At 44.2% G+C, this 10,763-nt stretch overlaps 1 protein-coding gene across 2 annotated transcripts in view; it reads left to right on the plus strand.

The window, feature by feature from the left end:
- The first annotated feature begins 10,598 nt into the window (after positions 1 to 10,598).
- Positions 10,599 to 10,763, plus strand: part of LOC128700605 (sodium/hydrogen exchanger 8-like) — a 76,070-nt gene continuing 75,905 nt past the window's right edge. The window contains exon 1 of one of the 2 annotated variants that reach the window (XM_070098837.1): positions 10,599 to 10,621. The gene's annotated coding sequence lies outside the window, so the exon portion shown is untranslated. Of the gene's footprint in view, positions 10,661 to 10,763 lie in introns of both variants that reach the window. The other variant, XM_070098834.1, reaches the window with a different exon arrangement.

Below are 10,763 nucleotides of genomic sequence, written 5' to 3' on the forward strand. Positions count from 1 at the left end.
CCTGTTCTACGGGTCGCTGGTGTTGATGTAGCAAACCCTCTCGACGTTGCCATTGAACTTGGCACACATCTAGTCCGTATTTCCTGAGGGCTCCATCTATGCCCCTCGTTTCTTTCCTCAAAGTCTGCCAGAGAGTTAGTACCCTTGGACTTTTCTTCTCTCAGAGAAGAACAGTATAATGTGCCTTTTACACTTCAAGAACTGGAGGCAATGCTCTCAGCTTGCCGATCATCGACAGCTGGGCCTGACGACATTCATATTCGTATGTTACAACATTTACATCCCTCACCCCTTGTAGTCCTCTTACACCTCTTCAATCTTATTTGGGCACAAGGAGTTCTTCCCCAGCTGTGGAAATCTGCCATTGTTCTCCCTTTCCGCAAACCGGGTACTACAGGACATGATGCCTCCCACTATCGCCCCATCGCTCTTACTAGTGCAGTTTGCAAAGTGATGGAACGTCTCGTAAATCGACATTTAATGTTGTATTTAGAGACACACAACAGTCTCTCCGCTAGTCAATATGGCTTTCATAAGGGTCGTTCTACCATAGACCACTTACTACGCTTGGATACGTATGTTCGTAATGCCATTGCGAATAATCACTCAGTTATTGCCATATTTTTTGACCTTGAGAAGGCATATGACACAACTTGGAGGTATAATATTTTGGCCCAGGCCCATTCCTTAGGCCTCCGAGGCAATCTACCATCCTTCCTTAAGAACTTTTTAACTGACAGACATTTCCGTGTTCGAGTCAATAATGTTCTTTCCCCAGACTTCGTCCAAGCTGAAGGTGTCCCTCAGGGATGTGTTCTAAGCACAACACTTTTTCTCCTTGCTATAAATGATTTGGCCTCTGTTCTTCCACCCAATATTTGGTCATCAATCTATGTTGATGACTTTGCTATTGCTTGTGCAGGCGCTGACTGTCATCTTATTGCAGTTTCTCTCCAGCATGCGGTCGACCGTGTTTCCACTTGGGCCACCACGCATGGGTTTAAATTTTCAAGTACCAAAACTCACCAAATTACTTTCACTAGACGCTCTGTTATCTCTGATCATCCTTTGTATCTCTATGGCTCCCGTATCCCCGAACGTGATACAGTCAGGTTTCTAGGCCTTCTCTTTGACCGTCGGTTATCCTGGAAACCTCACATAACCTCTCTGAAGGCAACTTGTCACAGCCGGCTAAACCTTCTTAAAACCCTTGCTCATCTTTCCTGGGGAGCTGATCGTCGAACTCTGCTTCGCCTACATTCAGCCCTCGTTTTATCGAAACTCGATTATGGTGACCAGATTTATTCCGCGGCCTCTCCTGCTACTCTCTCTAGCCTTAACTCTATCCATCACCAAGGATTACGTTTGTGCCTTGGTGCTTTTCGCTCTTCCCCTGTTGAGAGCCTCTATACAGAAGCGAATGTTCCATCCTTGTCTGATCGCCGTGATGCCCATTGCCTTCGCTACTATGTACACTCTCACGATCTACACAATCCTTCCATTTATAGAATGGTCACCGATATTAGTAGACATTCTTTATTCGTTCGCCACCCCTGTTTGCTCCGTCCCTTTTCTCTTCACCTACATTCACTCTTGTCTTCCCTTCAGTTACCACCTTTATATGTTCATGTAGCATCTCACTTTTCCCTACCCCCCTGGGAAGTTCCAGCTGTTCGGGTCTGTTCTTTCTCACTCCCTTGCTCGAAAGCTCAACTGCCTACGGTGGCTTCCCGCTCTCTTTTTCTTGATCACTTCCACTCCCATTCTCATGCCACTGCTGTGTACACAGATGGCTCTAAGTCTTCAGACGGCGTTGGATTCGCAGCAGTGTTTCCGGACAGCGTCGTGCGGGGACATTTACTATCTTCAGCTAGCATTTTTACTGCTGAACTGAATGCCATTCTTGCAGCACTTATTCGTATCGCATCTATGCCTGTGTCATCATTTGTAGTAGTCTCAGACTCCCTTAGTGCTCTACAGGCTATACGAAAATTTGATACATCTCATTCCCTAGTTCTCCGTATCCAACTTTGGCTACGCCGTATCTCTACCAAACATAAAGATATTGTTTTTTGTTGGGTCCCTGGTCATGTCGACCTACAGGGCAATGAACAAGCAGACACTGCTGCGCGGTCAGCAGTACATGACCTACCAATTTCCTATCGAGGTGTTCCATTTCTGGACTATTTTGCTGAAATAGCTACCCACCTTCGCACCCATTGGCAACAACGTTGGTCAACTCTGCTCGGTAACAAACTTCATTCTATTAAACCGAGCATAGGTTACTGGCCGTCTTCTTGTCATCAGTGCCGAGGTTGGGAGACCACTCTCTCCCGCCTTCGCATTGGTCACACTCGTCTTACTCATGGGTATCTCATGGAGAGGCACCCTGTTCCTCTCTGTGAGCAGTGTCAAGTTCCAGTATCGATTAGCCACATTCTGTTAGACTGCCCTCTCTATCAACGAGCACGCAGAATTTACCTCCAACGTCGTCTTCGTTCTACTACTCTCTCTTTACCTTCCCTTCTTGCTGATGGACCCTCCTTTAATCCTGACTCTCTCATTGACTTCTTGACAACGACTGATTTACTCCACAAACTCTGATGATACTTTTCACACTCCCCTCAGCCCTTTCTAGTTCAGTCTCTTGCTGCCCTTTACCCTTTCACCATCCACTGCCCCGCTGTTATCCGTAACCTATTACTCATCCATCTCCCTTTTGCCACCTGATGCCCTCGCTTCCTTCCTGCCCTGCAGCGCTGTATAGTCCTTGTGGCTTAGCGCTTCTTTTTGATTATAATAATAATAATTCTCTATAAGGATTACAACGCTGAGTTTACAGAATTTGGTTATTGTGTGGTTTACATGTAGTAAAATAATAATTACAGAGTGTACCACTAGAACACCTAGCATGGCTAGGCATTTCGGGCAGACTTAGATTAAATCTTAAGTTTAAAATATTACAAAATTATGAGGTAAGTTGGTATTATGGCTAAGTGACTAAATACTAGTTTGTGAGTTTAGCAATGTGAATGCTTTTGTTTTGGCACTATACATAGTTTCAGTATTGGAGTATCACAGGCCAACTTATGACTAGTTAAGATTCATTATTTTGAGATTGAGATTGATATTTCTGTTTATGGTCAAATGGGTGAGTGAGTGTAAGTGTGAACCACCAGGTGGTATTCATATAATTAGTTGACAGGGTGTATCAGGGAGATAAGATGTTTTCTGATGGTAGTTTTGAAGGTGATGAATGTGTCTGCAGTTTTAGAATTTTCAGGTAGGGTGTTCCAGATTTTAGGGCCTTTGACATATTGAATTTTTGTAAAGGTTTAGTCGGACACGGGGGAATGTCATAGAGATGTTTGTGTCTGGTGTTGTGGCTGTGGGTTCTATCACAACTATCAAGAAAGCGTTTTAGGTCAAGGTTAATATTGGAATTTAAGGTCCTGTAGATGTAGATTGCACAGTAGTAAGTGTGGATGTACTGAACAGGGAGTAAGTTTAGATCTATGAAGGTGGGGGGGGGGGGGTGTTGCCAGGGATTAAGTAAGTAAGTAAGTTTATTCAGGTATGCACAAATACAGTTACATAGAATTATCATACATAGCAGCATATGTGTAGAGAACCTAGGATAACCCAAAAAAGTCAGACAGAGTGACTTATTTCCATTGGGGTCCTTTTACCTTATTATTATAGTATAAAGGTTATAATATTTTCTTATTATTCTACAATGAAGATAACATCTTATTATCATACTAAAAAGACTATCTGCTACACCAAGGTCATTAAGACTATCTACAATACGAGGGTCATTACAAGGAATAAGGTAAAATTTACACGTATGTTAGCTAAAAAATAGAAAATCATTCCCCTCCCTTTCTGTAGCTACATTCATCAGACACCTTTTGGCACTCTTCTTGAACTGGTTCACGCTATGACTGGCTTTGACATGTGCGGGTAGTCTGTTCCATTCCTTTATTGCTGTACAATAAAAGGTGTTTGAAGCCTGGCCACTGACTGTGGGTACTACAAAGTTGTGCTCTCTCCCCCTAGTACTATGATTGCTTTGGTTCCCAACCTTGACAAAATTGACAGCAAGATATTCTGGACATTGTTTGTGAGCAATTTTATAAACATGATTTAGCTTCAGTTGTTTTACTCTGTCTTCAACATTCAGCATATCCAACTGCTGTAATTCATCCTGGCCTACATGTTCTCTTGGTCCCAGCCCCAGGATGAATCTTACGATTTTGTTCTGGGTGATTTGCAGTCTATCTTTCAGTTTTTTTGTCAAGGCAGAGTACCAAGAAGAGCAAGCGTAATCCATATGGCATTGTATAAGGGCTAGACATAGGGTCCTGCGAGCCTCAGTAGGTAGACACTGTGCTTGTCTATACAGGAACTTCAGTTTGGCATTCGCTTTCTTTACTACACTGTTCCCTATCAATTCTCCTGACATGCATGGGTCAAAGGGGATTCCCAAATATTTTACTGATGAAACCAAAGTGATGGGCTCCCCATTACATTGAACATTAAAATTATTTACCCTTCTCAATTTATGTTTCGTGCCAAAGAGAATGGCTTCAGTTTTCCCTAGGTGTAATGATAGTTTGTTGTCTACTAACCATTTGCTGCAGGACTCCAGTTCCAGTGTTAAAACATTAGCAATATCTTGTGGGTCTTTACCTGACACTAACAGAGCACTGTCATCTGCATACAGTAGGAGTTTGCACTTGACACTGATAGGCATATCATTGACATAACATAAGAATAATAAGGGACCCAGAATACTACCTTGGGGAACTCCACATGTTATCGGCAGGGGTTCTGATTCTGTTTTGTTGATTTTGACTATTTGTCTCCTGTTGCTAAGGTAGGACTTAAACCAGTCTACAGAACCTATACCAATAGCTTGAAGTTTATTACATAATATATTGTGGTTGACAGTATCGAAGGCCTTTTGCAGGTCTAAGGTTACCATGCCTATGAGGTTCCCCTTTGACATTTCAGTTCTCAGGTAATCCATCAGATTAATAAGGGAGGTGTCGGTTGAGTAGGATCTTCTAAAGCCCGATTGATAGCTATGGAGAATGTTGTTGTCATTAAGGTACTTAACTACTTGAGAATACACCGCCCTCTCTAGAATTTTAGATATTATACCGAGTATACTAACAGGCCTATAGTTGCTTACATCAGACCTACTATTTTTCTTGAAGATAGGAGTGACTCTGACCTCCTTGAACCCCTCCGGTACTGTATTAGTGGTGATTGATAGATTTATTATGTGAGCAATAGGGATTGACAGTTCAGAAGCACCATCTTTTAGGAACTTAGACGGGATGTTATCAGGGCCTGTGCTCTTAGTTGGGTTTAACCTGCTTAGTTCTTTTTGAATAAAGTCATGAGATACACTTACTAGTTGACAACTGTTTGGGGTTACCCCTTTATTGGTATAGTATGTTTGAAACTTATCAGGGATGGGATTTAGTGATTATTACTGCAGCTTTTTGTTGGGTTATTATTGGCTTTAGGTGTGTTGCTGCAGTTGAACCCCAAGCACAGATGGCATAGGTGAGGTATGGATATATAAGTGAATGGTATAGTGTGAGAAGGACATTTTGCGGCACGTAGTATCGTATCTTGGAGAGGATCCCAACCGTTTTGGATACTTTTTTGGTTATGTGTTGGATATGGGTGCTGAAGTTCAGGTTGTTGTCGAGGTATAGGCCTAGGAATTTGTCCTCATTATGCCTGGCAATTAGAGTGTTGTCGATCTTAATGTTAATTTGCGCATCTCCTGCTCTGCTACCAAACATAATGTAGTAGGTTTTGTCAGCTTTAAGCGTAAGTTTATTGGCTGTCATCCAAGTCGATATTTTGATCAGCTCATATCTAACAAAGACAATGATGTCAGCCACAGCACCGTGTCTTCCTTTGCAGATGACACCCGAATCTGCATGACAGTGTCTTTCATTGCAGACAATGCAAGGCTCCAGGCGGACATCAACCGAATCTTTCAGTGGGCTGCAGAAAACAATATGAAGTTCAACGATGAGAAATTTCAATTACTCAGATATGGTAAACACGAGGAAATTAAATCTTCATCAGAGTACAAAACAAATTCTGGCCACAAAATAGAGCGAAACATGTCGGAGGATCTCACCTTCAAGGACCATAACATTGTATCAATCGCATCTGATAGAAAAATGAGAGGATGGATAATGAGAACCTTCAAAACTAGGAAGGCCAAGCCCATGATGACACTCTTCAGGTCACTTGTTCTATCTTGGCTGGAATATTGCTGCACACTAACAGCACCTTTCAAGGCAGGTAAAATTGCCGACCTAGAAAATGTACAGAGAACCTTCACGGCGCGCATAACGGAGATAAAACACCTCAATTACTGGGAGCGCTTGAGGTTCCTGAACCTGTATTCCCTGGAACGCAGGCGGGAGAGATACATGATTATATACACCTGGAAAATCCTAGAGGGACTAGTACCGAACTTGCACCCGAAAATCACTCACTACGAAAGCAAAAGACTCGGCAGACGATGCAACATTCCCCCGATGAAAAGCAGGGGTGTCACTAGCACGTTAAGAGACCATACAATAAGTGTCAGGGGCCCGAGACTGTTCAACTGCCTCCCAGCATACATAAGGGGGATTACCAATAGACCACTGGCAGTCTTCAAGCTGACACTGGACAAGCACCTAAAGTCGGTTCCTGACCAGCCGCGCTGTGGCTCGTACGTTGGTTTGCGTGCAGCCAGCAGTAACAGCCTGGTTGATCAGGCTCTGATCCACCAGGAGGCCTCGTCACAGACAGGGCCGCGGGGGCGCTGACCCCCAGAACTCTCTCCAGGTAAACACGTCACCAACACAGACACAGACACAGACACACATCAACACAGACACATCACCAACACAGACACACATCACCAACACAGACACACATCATCAACACAGACACACATCAACACAGACACATCACCAACACAGACACACATCACCAACATAGACACACGTCACCAACACAGATACACAGACACACATCAACACAGACACATCACCAACACAGACACACATCACCAACATAGACACACGTCACCAACACAGATACACAGACACACATCAACACAGACACATCACCAACACAGACACACATCACCAACAGACACACATCACCAACACACACACATCACCAACACAGACACACATCACCAACACAGACACACATCACCAACACAGACACACATCACCAACACACACACATCACCAACACACACACATCACATCACCAACACAGACACACAACACCAACACAGACACACATCACCAACAGACACACATCACCAACACAGACACATCACCAACACAGACACACATCACCAACACACACACATCACCAACACAGACACACATCACCAACACAGACACATCACCAACACAGACACACATCACCAACAGACACACATCACCAACACACACATCACCAACACAGACACACATCACCAACACAGACACACATCACCAACACAGACACATCACCAACACAGACACATCACCAACACAGACACACATCACCAACAGACACACATCACCAACACAGACACATCACCAACAGACACACATCACCAACAGACACATCACCAACACAGACACATCACCAACACAGACACACATCACCAACAGACAGACATCACCAACACAGACACATCACCAACACAGACACACATCACCAACAGACAGACATCACCAACACAGACACATCACCAACACAGACACATCAACACAGACACACATCACCAACACAGACACATCACCAACACAGACACATCAACACAGACACACATCACCAACACAGACACATCAACACAGACACACATCACCAACACAGACACACATCACCAACACAGACACATCACCAACACAGACACACATCACCAACACAGACACATCACCAACAGACACATCACCAACACAGACACACATCACCAACAGACACACATCACCAACACAGACACATCACCAACACACACACATCACCAACAGACACACATCACCAACACAGACACATCACCAACACAGACACACATCACCAACACAGACACATCACCAACAGACACATCACCAACACAGACACACATCACCAACAGACACACATCACCAACACACACACATCACCAACACAGACACACATCACCAACACACACACATCACCAACACAGACACACATCACCAACACACACACATCACCAACACACACACATCACCAACACACACACATCACATCACCAACACACACACATCACCAACACAGGCACACATCACCAACACACACACATCACATCACCAACACACACATCACAACACCAACACAGACACACATCACCAACAGACACACATCACCAACACAGACACACATCACCAACACACACACATCACCAACACACACATCACATCACCAACAGACACACATCACCAACACACACATCACTGGCACTGGACAAGCACCTAAAGTCAGTTCCGGATCAGCCGGGCTGTGGCTCGTACGTTGGTTTGCGTGCAGCCAGCAGCAACAGCCTGGTTGATCAGGCTCTGATCCACCAGGAGGCCTGGTCTCAGACCGGGCCGCGGGGGCGTTGACCCCCGGAACTCTCTCCAGGTAAACTCCAGGTAAACAACACCAACACAGACACACATCACCAACAGACACACATCACCAACACAGACACATCACCAACACAGACACACGTCACCAACACAGACACACATCACCAACACAGACACATCACCAACACAGACACACATCACCAACAGACACACATCACCAACACAGACACATCACCAACACAGACACACGTCACCAACAGACACACATCACCAACACAAGACACACGTCACCAACACACACACATCACCAACACAGACACATCACCAACACAGACACACATCACCAACAGACACACATCACCAACACAGACACATCACCAACACAGACACACATCACCAACAGACACACATCACCAACACAGACACACGTCACCAACACAGACACACGTCACCAACACACACATCACAACACCAACACAGACACACATCACCAACACAGACACACGTCACCAACAGACACACATCACCAACACAGACACACATCACCAACACAGACACACATCACCAACAGACACACATCACCAACAGACACACATCACCAACACACACACATCACCAACACAGACACACATCACCAACAGACACACATCACCAACACAGACACACATCACCAACACAGACACACGTCACCAACACAGACACACATCACCAACACACACATCACAACACCAACACAGACACACATCACCAACACAGACACACGTCACCAACAGACACACATCACCAACACAGTCACACGTCACCAACAGACACACATCACCAACACAGACACATCACCAACACAGACACACATCACCAACAGACACACATCACCAACACAGACACATCACCAACACAGACACACGTCACCAACAGACACACATCACCAACACAGACACACGTCACCAACAGACACACATCACCAACACAGACACATCACCAACACAGACACACGTCACCAACACAGACACACGTCACCAACAGACACACAACACCAACACAGACACATCACCAACACAGACACACATCACCAACAGACACACATCACCAACACAGACACATCACCAACACAGACACACGTCACCAACAGACACACATCACCAACACAGACACACGTCACCAACAGACACACATCACCAACACAGACACATCACCAACACAGACACACATCACCAACAGACACACATCACCAACACAGACACATCACCAACACAGACACACGTCACCAACAGACACACATCACCAACACAGACACACGTCACCAACAGACACACATCACCAACACAGACACATCACCAACACAGACACATCACCAACACACACACATCACCAACACAGACACACATCACCAACACAGACACACATCACCAACACAGACACACATCACCAACACAGACACACATCACCAACACAGACACACATCACCAACACAGACACACATCACCAACACAGACACATCACCAACACAGACACACGTCACCAAGGATGTAATATAACTGCGCCCCATGGTTACAGGTGCTATATAACCCCTGCGGCATTAGCGCTCCTTCATAAATATAAAAATAATCAGGTTTATTCATCATTACTCACGCCAGGAAGTAAAATATTTGATCAGCTGAGTTGCAGAGAAAATCTTTAAATTACTCAGATTTCTTTTTGAACCATAAATACTTATTTTTTAAGTCATATTTATTTTAAATATATCCTCAGTGTGCAAGAACATTATTAAAATATACAGAAAATGACAAAAAGTAACAAATTTTGAAAAAAAAAAAAAAAAAAAAATAGAGTACATTTCTCTATTGATAAATATGTGATACTAATATAACGACTTTTTTAAATATTGTACGAGAGAGTGATGTAAAGATTTTGGTTATTGGAAAAATGTTATAAGAATATTTTAGATAAATAAATGTTGAAATTCTGATGACATATTTAGGGGATACGAACATAGTCAAGGCGTACGTAAACACTGCCAGTCTCAGTCAGCTGGTGCTCCAGTTAGTGTCTCAGTCAGCTGGTGCTCCAGTTAGTGTCTCAGTCAGCTGGTGCTCCAGTTAGTGTCTCAGTCAGCTGGTGCTCCAGTTAGTGTCTCAGTCAGCT

Source organism: Cherax quadricarinatus, chromosome 65, assembly GCF_038502225.1.
Source record: "Cherax quadricarinatus isolate ZL_2023a chromosome 65, ASM3850222v1, whole genome shotgun sequence".
Lineage (NCBI taxonomy): Eukaryota > Metazoa > Arthropoda > Malacostraca > Decapoda > Parastacidae > Cherax > Cherax quadricarinatus.